This window comes from Sinocyclocheilus anshuiensis, unplaced genomic scaffold (assembly GCF_001515605.1).
Source record: "Sinocyclocheilus anshuiensis isolate Anshui unplaced genomic scaffold, SAMN03320099.WGS_v1.1 scaffold1425, whole genome shotgun sequence".
Lineage (NCBI taxonomy): Eukaryota > Metazoa > Chordata > Actinopteri > Cypriniformes > Cyprinidae > Sinocyclocheilus > Sinocyclocheilus anshuiensis.
This window is the reverse complement of record NW_015551044.1, coordinates 273,313-286,549: the sequence shown is the minus strand read 5'-3', so window position 1 is coordinate 286,549 and position 13,237 is coordinate 273,313. Positions and strand designations below refer to the sequence as shown.

The following is a 13,237-nucleotide window of genomic DNA, read 5'->3' as shown; positions in this document are numbered from 1 at the left end:
CACACGGATGGAGAGCATGAAGGGTTTACGAGATTTCTTCACGTTCACCAATCTCAGGCTCCGCCTCCTCAGGCCCGCTCTCGGAGGAACGTACGTCCAGAGAGACAACCTGCTGAAATACTTCTACGCCATTTCTAACGTGGAGGTGCTGGCCAGGTGAGAACACACAAACAACAGCAGTAAAATACCAGCGTTAAAAGGTTAGATAACCCACAAATTAAAATTCTGTCATTAATTACTCAACCTCATGTTGTTCCAAACATGTAAGACATTCGTTCATCTTCAGAACACAAATTGAGATTTTTTTGATGCAGTCTGAGAGCTCTGACCCTTCATAGACAGCAACACAACTGTAATGTTCCCAGGTCTAGAAACGTAGCAAGGACATAGGTAAAATAGTCCATGTGACATCAGGGGTTCAACTGTAATTTTACGATCCTACAAGAATACTTTTTTGTGCACGCCGCCATTACGGAGACAGTATCATTACAGTTGTGTTGCCTTCTACGGAGGGTCAGAGAGCTCTCGGATTGCATCAAAAATATCTTAATTTGTGTTCCGAAGATGAACGAAGGTCTTACGGGTTTGGAACGACATGAGGGTGAGTAATTAATGACAGAATTTTCATTTTTGGGTAAACTACCCTTTAAATATTAAAACACAGCAACACAGACTCAGCCAATGGCGTGAGTTTGGGGGCGGGACTATCTGTTTGACTGACCAATGCTAGATGGGTTGGAGGCTAACATTACGTACTTCACTTTTAAATGAATGTTTTGTTTTTAAAGGAGCACTAAGCAATATTTGAAAAACACTTTTGACCACAGTGTTGGACTGAGTCCCAAAACACATTTGTAGCCAATCAGCAGTAAAGGGAGTGTCTAGTAATGATAGAGAGAAGAGAGCGCTCAATTTGAGTGCACAGGACTGATATTAGCAGATCGACTATAGATAGAGAGAGATAGAAGATAAAAAAAGAGGTAAATATCGGAGGAACAAAAAATAAAAAAAAAGGGTTTCGGTGGAGAGAACACAAGGAGCGGGAAGGGTTCGAAGCGGACGCCGAGGTTGCATTGTTTTTTTCTTCTTGATAGGTGAGTAACGTTGATTTTGCTTTGTTTCACAAGACTGATCTGTGTTGGCTTTTGTTTGAATATGCTTGTGTGTCATCTTCACTTGTTTCTGCGATCGTCGTTGCCATGGTTGTGTACGTACATGATGGGCAAAGATATCAAAACAGGGGCGAGGTCCTCTTGGGGTATGGGCGTGTTTGTTTTGGTGCTTTCAAATATCAACATTGTTTGGAAAAATTTGCTTAGTGCACCTTTAATGCTTTTGCAGTTACAAAGTTAAAAATGTAACTTGAAAAAGTAAATATATATGAACATTCTGAATTCTGAATATTGATATTCTGAATATTGAATAATGATATTCTGAATTAAAAATGTTAATTCTTATTTTTAATTAATATTTCATTATTTGAAAATATTAAAATTAACATATATTATATACATATAAAAGTATCCATATATACACAGTCAAACCAAAATGTATTCAGACACTTTCAACATGTCTCACATTAACACAGTTTATTCGCTATAGTTTAGACAATGGTAATAAAATATGACAAGAACTCAGAGTTAAACTGTGTCAGAACAAATTCATCTTGATAATGTCAGATAACTTTGATAGAAAGGTATGTAAAGGATTGCAATCAACCAAAAATTATTCAGCTGTTAAATATAAGTACACAATTAGATAATACACAATTTAGGTCAACCAATTACCAAGCAATGCTGTCTGTGGTGTAAAAAGGTTGCATTAGCAAGTAAAGAAAAAAACACTTAAGCAAAACATGGTCAGGTCAAAGCGTCTGAATAATTTTTGGTCACAAATTTTTATCAGTTTTACTGGTAGTCCACTGTATGAACAATTTTTGGGTATAATATGTCACAGTTCACTTTATTTTGCTCACTTAAATGAACTATAGTGTCTTGCACCCACTAGTAAAACAATATCAACAATTATATCTGGTGTCAGAATAGTTTTTGGTTTGACTGTAAATATACACACACAATTATTAATATTTTCAAATAATAATAGTTATTTTATTTTACTTTATTTTATATATATATATTTTTTTATGCAACCCACTATTCCCGCCACGTCCACACAGAAATGATTACTGTTTGTTCACTTACTCTGTATTAGATGATGACTAATCTACCCCATGCTATCATTGTGAGTTAAGCGACTCTACTGAGTCAGGCCAATTATTATCCATAAAGCATTTGGAGCAGCTCATCTAATCAGATTGTGTTGTGTATTATTATAGGGCAAACAGATGCTTGTTATTATAAGGCATGTTATCATAACCAATAACTATTAAAACTATCAGGAGGCGAGCAAATGATCTTCAATAATGCTCGAGTCATTACTGGTACAGATATTGACTGTCATAATGATATAAATGAGACACTGGGGTCTATCACAGGACTGACAGCATGATAACAATAACCCTGTCTTACATATCCAACCATGACATGATGGCTACTGTGTTAAAGGAATAGTTTACATTTATAATTCAATTCTGTCTTAATATTTACACATAATATTTGCTTCTATCCATACAGATTTTGCCAATTAACGTTTTGGCCTGAAATAAAAAAATCTATAAGTAAATTATATATAAATAAATAAATATAAATAATAAATAAATATACTATAAAATAATATACTCTCTCTCTAAAATATGTAAATAAAAAATATAAAAAAATCTTACCATATCGTCTGACTAAAGTAAATTAAAACATAAAAAACATATTTCATTAAATAAAATAAATGTAATTTACCTGAAATAAAATGTAAAGAAATAACAACAACAACAACCCTTACACTTTCAACATTTATCGTTTTTGTTTAAGTACTAAAATAACTAAAAACTATAACTGAAATAAAAATTAGACATATAATTAGACGAAACAAAAAATATTATACGCATAAAAAAACAATACAAATGACAAAAACATACAACAAAATGAACAAAACTTTAACTAAAATTAATGAAAACAGAAAATATAAAAATAAAAGCAAATGTAAATAAATAAATAGTATCTCAACTACACTAAAATAACAGCTTCAGGGGAAAAATACTACAAAACTGTAGAAATACGTCCTCTACGTCTGACGTATGAGATATGAAACCACATCGCAGACAGACAACAGTGAACATTAATGAATGTAGAACGCATGCGAGCTGCAGCTTCACTCGAGAACATGTGTCAGAGATCACAGCGCACACAGAGCGATGCCTATGGGCCGCCCAGATCAAATCTCAAATCATCTCCCGTTTCCTGCACTGATGTTGGGCTCAAATCTGAGGAGTGGATTTAATTATGCTAAAATGTGGAAATCAAAACTGAGAGTACTGGCTCTTTCCATGAAGAGGGTACAATGGGATGTCCTGATGTACTTTTAAAGCATTAGGGGCACGAATCTCACATAGTAATGCACTTTATATGTTTGATAAACTATACCATAAACCATAAATTTAATGTACCATGACAAATAGCTTGTTTTAAACACATTGTTAAGTCTAGAATCCCCTTTTAAATGCAGATTCTGGCCTGTCCAGCCATAGTCATAATTTACATATTTCATATTTGTATAAATATATAATAATATACCAAATTAATGTTCATCAATAACTACAAACAGAAAACACAAGTTATTGTATTGAAATTAAATATTATTAAATAATAGTATTATAAATTAAAATATTAATATAAATAATATTAAATAATAATTGTCATTATGTTATTATTAGCATTATTCTTAACCCTGTTATCAAGTTGTTGTAATAAAAAATTCCTGTCAGTAATGTTCCTTTTTAAAGAAAATGTTTACATTTTTAAAAAATTAAAACATAACTAAAATTTAAAGTAATTTAGGCCAAAATTTGTATCCTGTTCATGAAATGTGCCAACTAAAATCTTATTGTATTAGCTATTCATATTAGCAAAAATCTTTATTAAGTGAACATGAAAGCGTCTGTCTGTGGTGTTAGATCACACTCAGATCTATATTAGAGTCTCTGTATGTCTACTGTATGATGAGCACATGAATACTGAGAGTACGTGTTTATTGTAAGATTTATGGATTGTCATTTCCGCTCTCAGAGAGGATTTAGACATCTGTATTAAGATACACTTCACTGCACTTGACTTTCACTCATAATATCAAGCGTGACACACACAACACACACACACACACACACACGCTCATCTTTTGCTGTGACGTACAGTACCTGTTTCTTTATGGACAGCTGCTGAGGTTGCAAACCGCTATGATGAATCTGACATACATTTAGTTGCATTTAAAGACACACACACACACACACACACACACTCACACACTCTACACAAAGTATGAAGTATAATCCTGACATGTGCAGTTCTACATGACAGTGACTGATGACGTGTGTGTGTCATTGGTGAGATGTTTCCTGTAGTATTTAGTCATAAATAGAGCCATTTAAACACACCGATGCACGTACCCACACACACACACACCCTTGGTAACACAATCTGATGATCAATAAGTTATTCTTGTGTGTGTGTGTGTGTGTGTGTGTGTGTGTGTGTGTGTTGTGTTGTCTTAAGCAGACTGTAGTGTATGTGTGTGTTTTGTGTGAGCGAGTGCATGTTATAGGAGCCAGAACAGTTTTTTCCTCAAGGTTTTCCTGGTTTTCCATTTTGGTCTCGTGCTGATTAAAGGAATCATTTACAAAAAAATGATAATTCTGTCATTTATTCACCCTCATGTCTAATACAAAAAGGGAATGTTTAAAAAAATCCTGGTATTTTCTATGTAATAGTTTATTATTATTAATATTATTATTATTAAGTTATTGGGTGGATAGATGGATAAATGTTGTTGTTGTTGTTATTATTATATGGGAAATATATGTTCATTAATAACTACAAACAGAAAACACATTTTGTTAACAAATAAATATTATTAAATAATAATAATATAAAATGATAAAAAGATAGTATTATATATAATTATATTAATATAAACTATCAAATAATAATGTTTAAAAATATTATTATTATTTATTTAGTACACAAATAATAATAGTTATTATTATTATTATAAATTTTTTTATTTCAGTGAACAATTTTATTTCTGGTGGCTGCCAAGGCAACATTAAGTACAACACTAACTACAACTAAATAATCTAATAAACTAATGCATTAAAATGACTAGACATATAAAAAAATAATAATAGTGACAAAAAATTTGCGAAAACTTAAGTAAACATAAAAATGAAATCTAATTAAAAATGCCAACAGATACTATAACAGTATCAGTGATACTAAAATTACACTGTTCATGACCTATAAAATCCCCAATTTCTGTACCTCACTATACCTGCAGATGTTTATACGCAAAAGCTAAATGTACAGTCAGCTGGTTATCACAGATTTAACCAGATCAGGTGTCTTGTATCACCCTGAAGGGATTTCTTCTGCACTAATGAGCAGCTGACTGTACTTTATTCTGCTTGTTACACGGCTGCTTACCAAACAAATAGATAAATGCACATGAAATATTGACTTGAGTTGTAATTATTATTTTATGCAAGACCAAAAATCATGTGGAACAATATGAGACAAAACTACCACAGCTACTGTATGTAGGAAATCAGTTCAATTATACAGTCTAGTGTCATTATACATAAATATTTAACAGCAGAATGCTGTGACTGACCAATCAAAATACAGTATTTCAAAATGTGATGTAAAACAAAAAATCATAATTTAGTGGTAGACAGCTGTATTTCACACGGATCAGCACAAAACTGAGAAGCTTTTAATGTGTTTGTTCTGAGAAAATGTGAAAATCTGTAATGAGGAGGAGACCAGAGGATTTAGATGAAGCTTCAATGACCTTCAAGAGTTTCTGAGGTGATTTAGACAGAATAAAAGAGAGCAAACATTATCTTAAAGGAGACATTTCCTACACTTTTCCCTGAAATATTGTGTCTTACACAGCATCTTTGTCCCCTGATGTCCACTTACTGTATGTCACTCAAAGTTTCTCACACCAGAAACAAAATTAGGTTCATCAGGACTGTTCCCCTCGGACCCTTAGAATTAAACAGGCTGTGTTTGCTACTGTACCTTTAAGATGTTTATATGTAAATGACTGACTATCTTCTGTGTACAGGTGTAGTTTACGTGGCAGGTCAAGAAATTCAGAATGTAAAGGTCAGATATTAATATGTTAATGTAAGCAGACATTTTGCAATAACAGGCGGTCATATTGTCATAATTATGAACATTTTAGAACGACGGAGTTTTGTCACCTAGTCTATCAAAGTTTTATTTAAAAAGAAAAGGATCAGAAATGTCATATAATAGTGATGCTATTATATTTATTTTAATTTTATGACGAAATTCATTTTTTACTAAATCACCAAAACTGAAATTAAAGTTTTTCTTTAACAGAAAAATTAAAATAAAGTTTATTTAATAATACATGAATCAGATTTGTTTAATAATCAACACTTAGTCAAGACTGAGTCATATATAAAGATTCAATTGCAAAAAAGGCAGGATTTTATATCAACTTTTTAAATTATACATTGATTTGTTGTTAAAATATAAACATTTAAACGGTGGCTATAATAAAAACTTGTTTCCATGACAGATTTTTCAGACATAAATTATATAATGAATAAATTAATCAAATTTGTTTAAAAAGCGACACTGAAATAAAAAAAAAAGTGTCATATATAAAAGTGTAAATACACATACCACAGACTTTTATGTCAGCATTTTAATTATATTTGTTTATATTCATTTTAATTATATTAATTATATTTGTTGTTGAAGTATAAATATTTAAATTAAATACTTGTTTTTGTGACAGTTTGATTCATTCAAACAAAGAATGAATACAACAGGTTAAGTAAAAATTTAACAAATATGGAATTTAGTGGATATACAGCAAAAAAATAAAAAAAATTCTAGCTAACTAACAATATTATGGTAATTGAATGGCAATATGTAATGAATAACGCTATGTTTCAAAATATAATAAATATATAATATAGTGTATGTATCTAGAAAAAAAATGTGTTTTCAGCTAACTAACAATATTATAGTAATTGAATGTAATGGATAATGTTACGTGACATTGTTTCACAAGCTGTTTTATTGACGTCTTTCTGCAGTTGTAACGCACCATCGGATAAGCGCTAATTAAGTACAACTGTTTTGGTAAAAAAAAATTCTGTCAAATCTGAAAATTCACTTTTATAGTCGAATATTTTTGGCTTTTCGGTGCATCGCTAAAGATACACAGGTATTTTTATAAACGGAGTTTTTCCTTCTTCCGTTTAAAAAAAATCTCCATCCACATGAAAACGCAAACGCATGCTATGAAGCACTGTCAAGAGCATGCCAAACCAACAGGTGGCGATATAATATCCGGTTTCGCTGTCTACACAATAACACTGCAACCGGAGTTTTTGAAAATCTTCACCCTGGCAGGCGTTTTCAAAAATGTTCGGTTTCAGTGACCTGGTGCTGCGTTTGCGTGTGGATGAACGGCCAAACCGCGTAGAAAAAGCTGCTGTTTTAAAAATAACCGTGTGGACAGGGCCTAACATTGTTGAATCAAGAGCACCTAAATATTTCAAGAGCCAACACCTGATGCAGAGTAACATATATATATACATTTGTGTAAGAGCGGCTGTGACAGCTACAGGTCACCAATGAATAATCTGTGCTCTCAGAGCTCTGGAGGGCTGACTGGTGTCAGTACATGAGAGATCACACACACACTCATGCCGCAGCTGCTACAGGCGTAACACGGTGTGACTTTGTGAAAAGCCAGGATGTCTGTCTCTGTGAGTTATAACTATAGCTGGGTGCCGTCCTCCCCCCGAAGGGCGTAAGAAGAGAGAGCGTGTGGAGATTCTGTTAACTGTGTGCGGTCGACCCCTGGAGAGACTGCATTAAAGAATTCTCACAGGAAGTGCGGCGACTAAAAGAGCGAGACCGCAGCAGATTCCACCAGACAGGGATTGATAGAGTTGTGAAGGAACTCAGAGATCAGAACTTTACAAAGACTGCAGCAAACAAACTGTCAGATGCATTACGGCATGTCCAGGTCACACTTTAGCCCAAAACCACAATGAAAAAATAAGAAAATTTATTTTGCATAAAAAATGTACACGTATTTTATTTTAAACATTACAATTACAACATTATTTTCATGATAATTAATCATTTCCCCCAAAACTGATCTGCTACTACTGTAAGTCAGTCATACACACTGTATGTGATGTTAACAGCATCATTCAGTGCAGGTCAAGTCAGTAAAAATGTCTACTTCAGGTAATGAAACGGCAAAGTAAGCTCCTCTGAGCTGTGACTCCCCTGGGTCTCCTAATTTTATTGCATGCCTCCTAACCTTCTTAACATTTAGCAATCTGGAAGATTTTTTTGTTGATTGTGTTTATTTAATTGTGCTGCATTTGCAATGCAAAAATTACATAAGCACATTTCAGATTTATCGAATCATACTGAATATAAAGCAGGTACAATTTTGCATGTGCATATATCATGCATACCAGGGTTATTAACAACAAAGTTACTTGAAAAAAAAAAAAACACTAACTGAAATAAATTATATATAATATTTAATTGCAGCTAGCTGACAAGGAAACATTCATTTAATTTGATGTAGTGTATTAAAATATCAAAAACTAAAACTGAAATAAAAAATTAATTAAAAAAAATATATAGACAAAATACTAAAAAGAAAAGAAAAACAATAAATGACAAAAAATGTAAAACTAAAATAAAATTGTAATGTACTAAAATAGCACAAACTAAAACGGAAATAAAAATGAATAAAAATATATAGACAAAAAATAAAAAATACTAAAAAGAAGAAAAAAAACAAAAATGGAAAATATAGAAATGAAAACTTAATTAATTCTACTATTAACTATGAATAAAATCATCTAAAACTAAATAATTAATAAAAATAGATAAAACTAAACTGAAAAAAAATGTAAAAAAATAAAATTACCAAAAATAACTAAATTCTCTAAGTCTTTAACTAAAATTAAATAAAAAATGTAAAATATAAAAACAAAATCAAATTAATAATAAAAATAGCTTAAACTAAAACTATTAATTAAAACAGAACTAGAACTAAAACTTAAATAAAAAATGTAAAAAAAAAAACAATACAGACAAAATAATAATTATATACTAAAGTAACACTGATGCATGCGCTGAAGTCCTGCACTATTTTCATACTCCCAGCCCATCACTGGACTACACTAGTTAATGTCTGATAACTTCAGAGAGCTTGTAGTATGTATCAGTAATCAGTAATAATTCAGAGAGAGAGCAGCACTTCCTCACGTCTTCAAAGGTGCATCAAAGCAGAAAAGAAGTGTGAGTGAGAGGGAAAGACGATGCAGGAGAGAGGCGTCAGTGCAGACGGAGTGATTTATGCTCCCACATCGACGGCTGATTTGATAATCAGTGTATTCTGCCTCCGCCGCCTCCCAACTCACTGTCAGCACTTTTCTCAAATCTTTTCCTCATCCATCCCTTCTCCTCCCTGTGTCTTTTTTAATGCAGTTATTTTCCTGAGGAGAACTCCTTCAGTTTTTAAATGAACAAACAAAGTAAAACAAACAAACAAGTTTCAAGTCCCATGTCTCTCATTTTCCATCTCAACATCTCCGTATGCCTCCTTCTCTTTAGCAATCCCCGTATTTACTCTCTTTATTTCTCAAGAGAACCACTTAGAGAGAGAGAGAGAGAGAGAGAGAGGGAAGGTGTGAGGATGTCCTTGGAAAGAGTCTGTTTTCACAGATGCTGAAACATTGGCATACTCAGAGCTTTCACACTCTTCAGCAGCATATTTCGGAAGTGCTGCACTACACACACTGTTACTATAAACACTCACTCTATATATCACAAACGTGCAAAATTCACAATACTACAATTGGCTCACGTTCAGTTTACGAGTGTGAATTTGAACTGAACTGGCAACCCTACACGTGAAGCTGAAATGGAATTTGAACTGACTAAACTAATAAAAATCACCATAGGTAATGCATCCTGGATGCATTAAATACAATAATAAATAAACAAACAAAATATAAAAGCATACAATATATACACAATTCAAATTTCTATTGATATTATTTCAAACTTATATCTATCCATCCATCGTTCTATGTATTTTTTTATCCTTCGTGTTATCTATTCATCTATCCATCCGTTTTAGTCATCCTTTTATCTATCCATCATTGTTCTATGCATCGTTTCATTTATCGTTTCATCCATCCATCCACCTATCCATTGTTCTATGTATCCTTTTATCCATTGTTTCATTTATCCAATTATCCATCCGTCCACCCATACTTCATTCTATGCATCCTTTTATCCATTGTTTCATCCATCCATCCATCGCTCTGTGCATCCTTTTTTCCATCATTTAATTTTTCCATTCATCCATCCATCCACCCATCTTTCGTTCTATGCACCCTTTTATCCATCGTTTCATCCATGCATCCCCCCATCCATTCATTATTCATTCACTGTTTAATTCATCCACCCATCCTTCACTCTATGCATTGTTAATCCATCGTTTCATCCATCCATCCACCCAGCCATTGTTCTATGTAACAAAACAAAATGATTAAATTTTAACAAAAATAAATAAAAATGCAAAATATAAAAATAAAAACTAATTCAAACTATTATCATTCTATGTATCTTTTTATCCATTGTTTTACCCACCCATCCATGAGGCCTTTTTTAGGACTTTTCAAAGCTTTATCAAGCCAACATTCAAAGTTTGTTTAGACAAACCTGATTTTCTATGAAAACAATTAATGACATAAATGTCACTGAATTTCAATGCATTTTTAATTCTACTTACATTAAAATGTATATTGCAATTCCACATCATGTTTACAGAATTAAATTCTCAATTCAGTTTTGAACAGTGCACAACTCAGTACCTGCTACTATATGATCTACTTTATGAAGAAAACTGATTATATATTTAGTACAGAATTACTATACACTGTAGATATACATAACAGTATATTATATACATTATTCTATATTTACCACTAGAGTGAAAGAACAAGCTCATGCAGGAAGATATAAATGTTAGCAAACAGAAAGCGGATGAAGAAGAGAAAATGGATGTTAGATGTAGGTACTGAAAATTGAATTATTAGGCCTCTTCTCGCTCTGAATTTAAGTTCTTATGCAGTAATGTTTAAGTGTGTGTTTGTTTCCTCCTTCCCAAATGTATGAGTTATTTTTTAATGCAACGACCAGGAAAGAGACGTAGTGAGGAAGAGTCCAGAATTTAATAATCTTTTATTGCATGTGTATGTACTATAAAAAAAGCAGTAAACAGTGTTCGTGTGAAAAAAAGAGAACTATTAAACTGTGCTAAGATCTATCTATCTATCTATCTGTGTTAACACTCTTTTTAAGTGCATTATTCTATTTCTAAGAAATATATATTGTAGTCATTAAATATTTGATTGGTTCTCTCTAGCTCTCACTTGTGCATCACATTAGACGTGATGTTTTTGTTCAATAGAAAGCATGTTCATTCCACAAATAAAGATAATGTCATAATTTACTCACCGTCATGTCATTCTGACCCGGTGTTCCTTCATTCTTCCTTGAAACGCTGAAGATGTAGGCAGAATGTCCAAGCTGCTCTTTTCCATTCAATGAAAGTGGATGGTGACCTTCATAAAGGAAAAAAAAAGCAACATAAAAGTAGTCTTTATTAAGAGTTTATTAAGAAATGTAAGCCTGATAGTTAGCTAATCTTATATGTGCTTGTGTTCTATTTTTAAAATGACATCATTGACAACAAATGACATTGGTTCTCACATGTCATGTGACCAGTTAATATGCAAAATGTGACTTTGAATGAGATTTGAGAGCTGCTGTAGATGTTCAATGAATAATGGCTTCAATTTTGGCCTGTTCCTCAGAACAAGGTATTGTATGACTTTTGGAAAGACTTTGAATATTGCGCACAAGTTGTGCGGATGACTTTTACAGGGATTTTTTTTGTATGGAAAACACAAAATTCACTTTCCTGGTATGGAAAATAAAAGCTCAGACATTCAATCCAACATTGTTACATTGAAGAAAGAAAATAGTGACATTTGTGACTACAATGATCAGATTTTCATTGAACACTTCTAAAGCAGCGGATGGCCAAAAATACAGAAGAAAACCTCCCTAACTAAACCTGCTGCATTTCTCCCCTTCACCTCCCTCCCTCCATCTCGCTCTCAGTCTTTGCGTGTTGAAGAAGCTTTGAGGAGACATTCTTTGTGTGTGTACAAGGCCGTGCTTTCTCTCTTTGTAATCTATTTTCCCCTACACGCACTAAAAAAACCTAGTTTCTGCACTGAATCTAGCTTGGATCTCTGGCGTACACACACACACAAGTTCACATTTTCTGCTGCAGTCTATGTAAATTATTCACTTTCTGCTGTGCAGTGAGACGCCCCACTGAAACCACACGCTGCGACATGCAGAACACACACAGAAAAATACTACCTGCTATAGTATTCACAAAAACACATACATGCAGCAAATATAGCATTACCTGTTACACATAAACGATAAAAAAAAGCAGAGCATTTTTAACCTTTAACAAACACACATACAGTTGTGTTGGGTTGAAGGTCATCTCTAAAAGCTCTGTCTGAACTCCCCTGGGGTCTGAGTATGACCAGTGACCTTATGCTTTTACCGTACTGCATTATGGGTATTGACCGGGTCTTGGGTGGGAGTGAGTTTGTAGTAAGTCTCACACGAATAAATACACAATGTAGTCAAGTGGAAACTCTCATAAACTAGTCTGCTATACCAGTGTTTCCCAACCGGGGTGCCGCGTCACCCTGGGGTGCCGTCTGTCGAGAGCAGGGGTGCCGTGTAAAAAATCTTTTAATATTTTTAAATTGCTAAAATGTTCAAAAAAGCATCTATTATATAATATCCATTTCTGATGTCGCCAATAATTAGAGATGCACCTAAATTCCGGCTGCCGAAAATTAGTTAACCGAACATTAGTTTCACTTTCACGTGGTGTGACGCTCTGCGTATTATCCCGCTCTATGCGTGTGCGCTCCGCTCAGCTCCAC

At 33.2% G+C, this 13,237-nt stretch overlaps 1 pseudogene; it reads left to right on the top strand.

Annotated features, from left to right (window-relative positions):
- Positions 1-13,237, top strand: part of LOC107661617 (titin-like) — a 76,374-nt pseudogene that overhangs the window by 24,512 nt on the left and 38,625 nt on the right.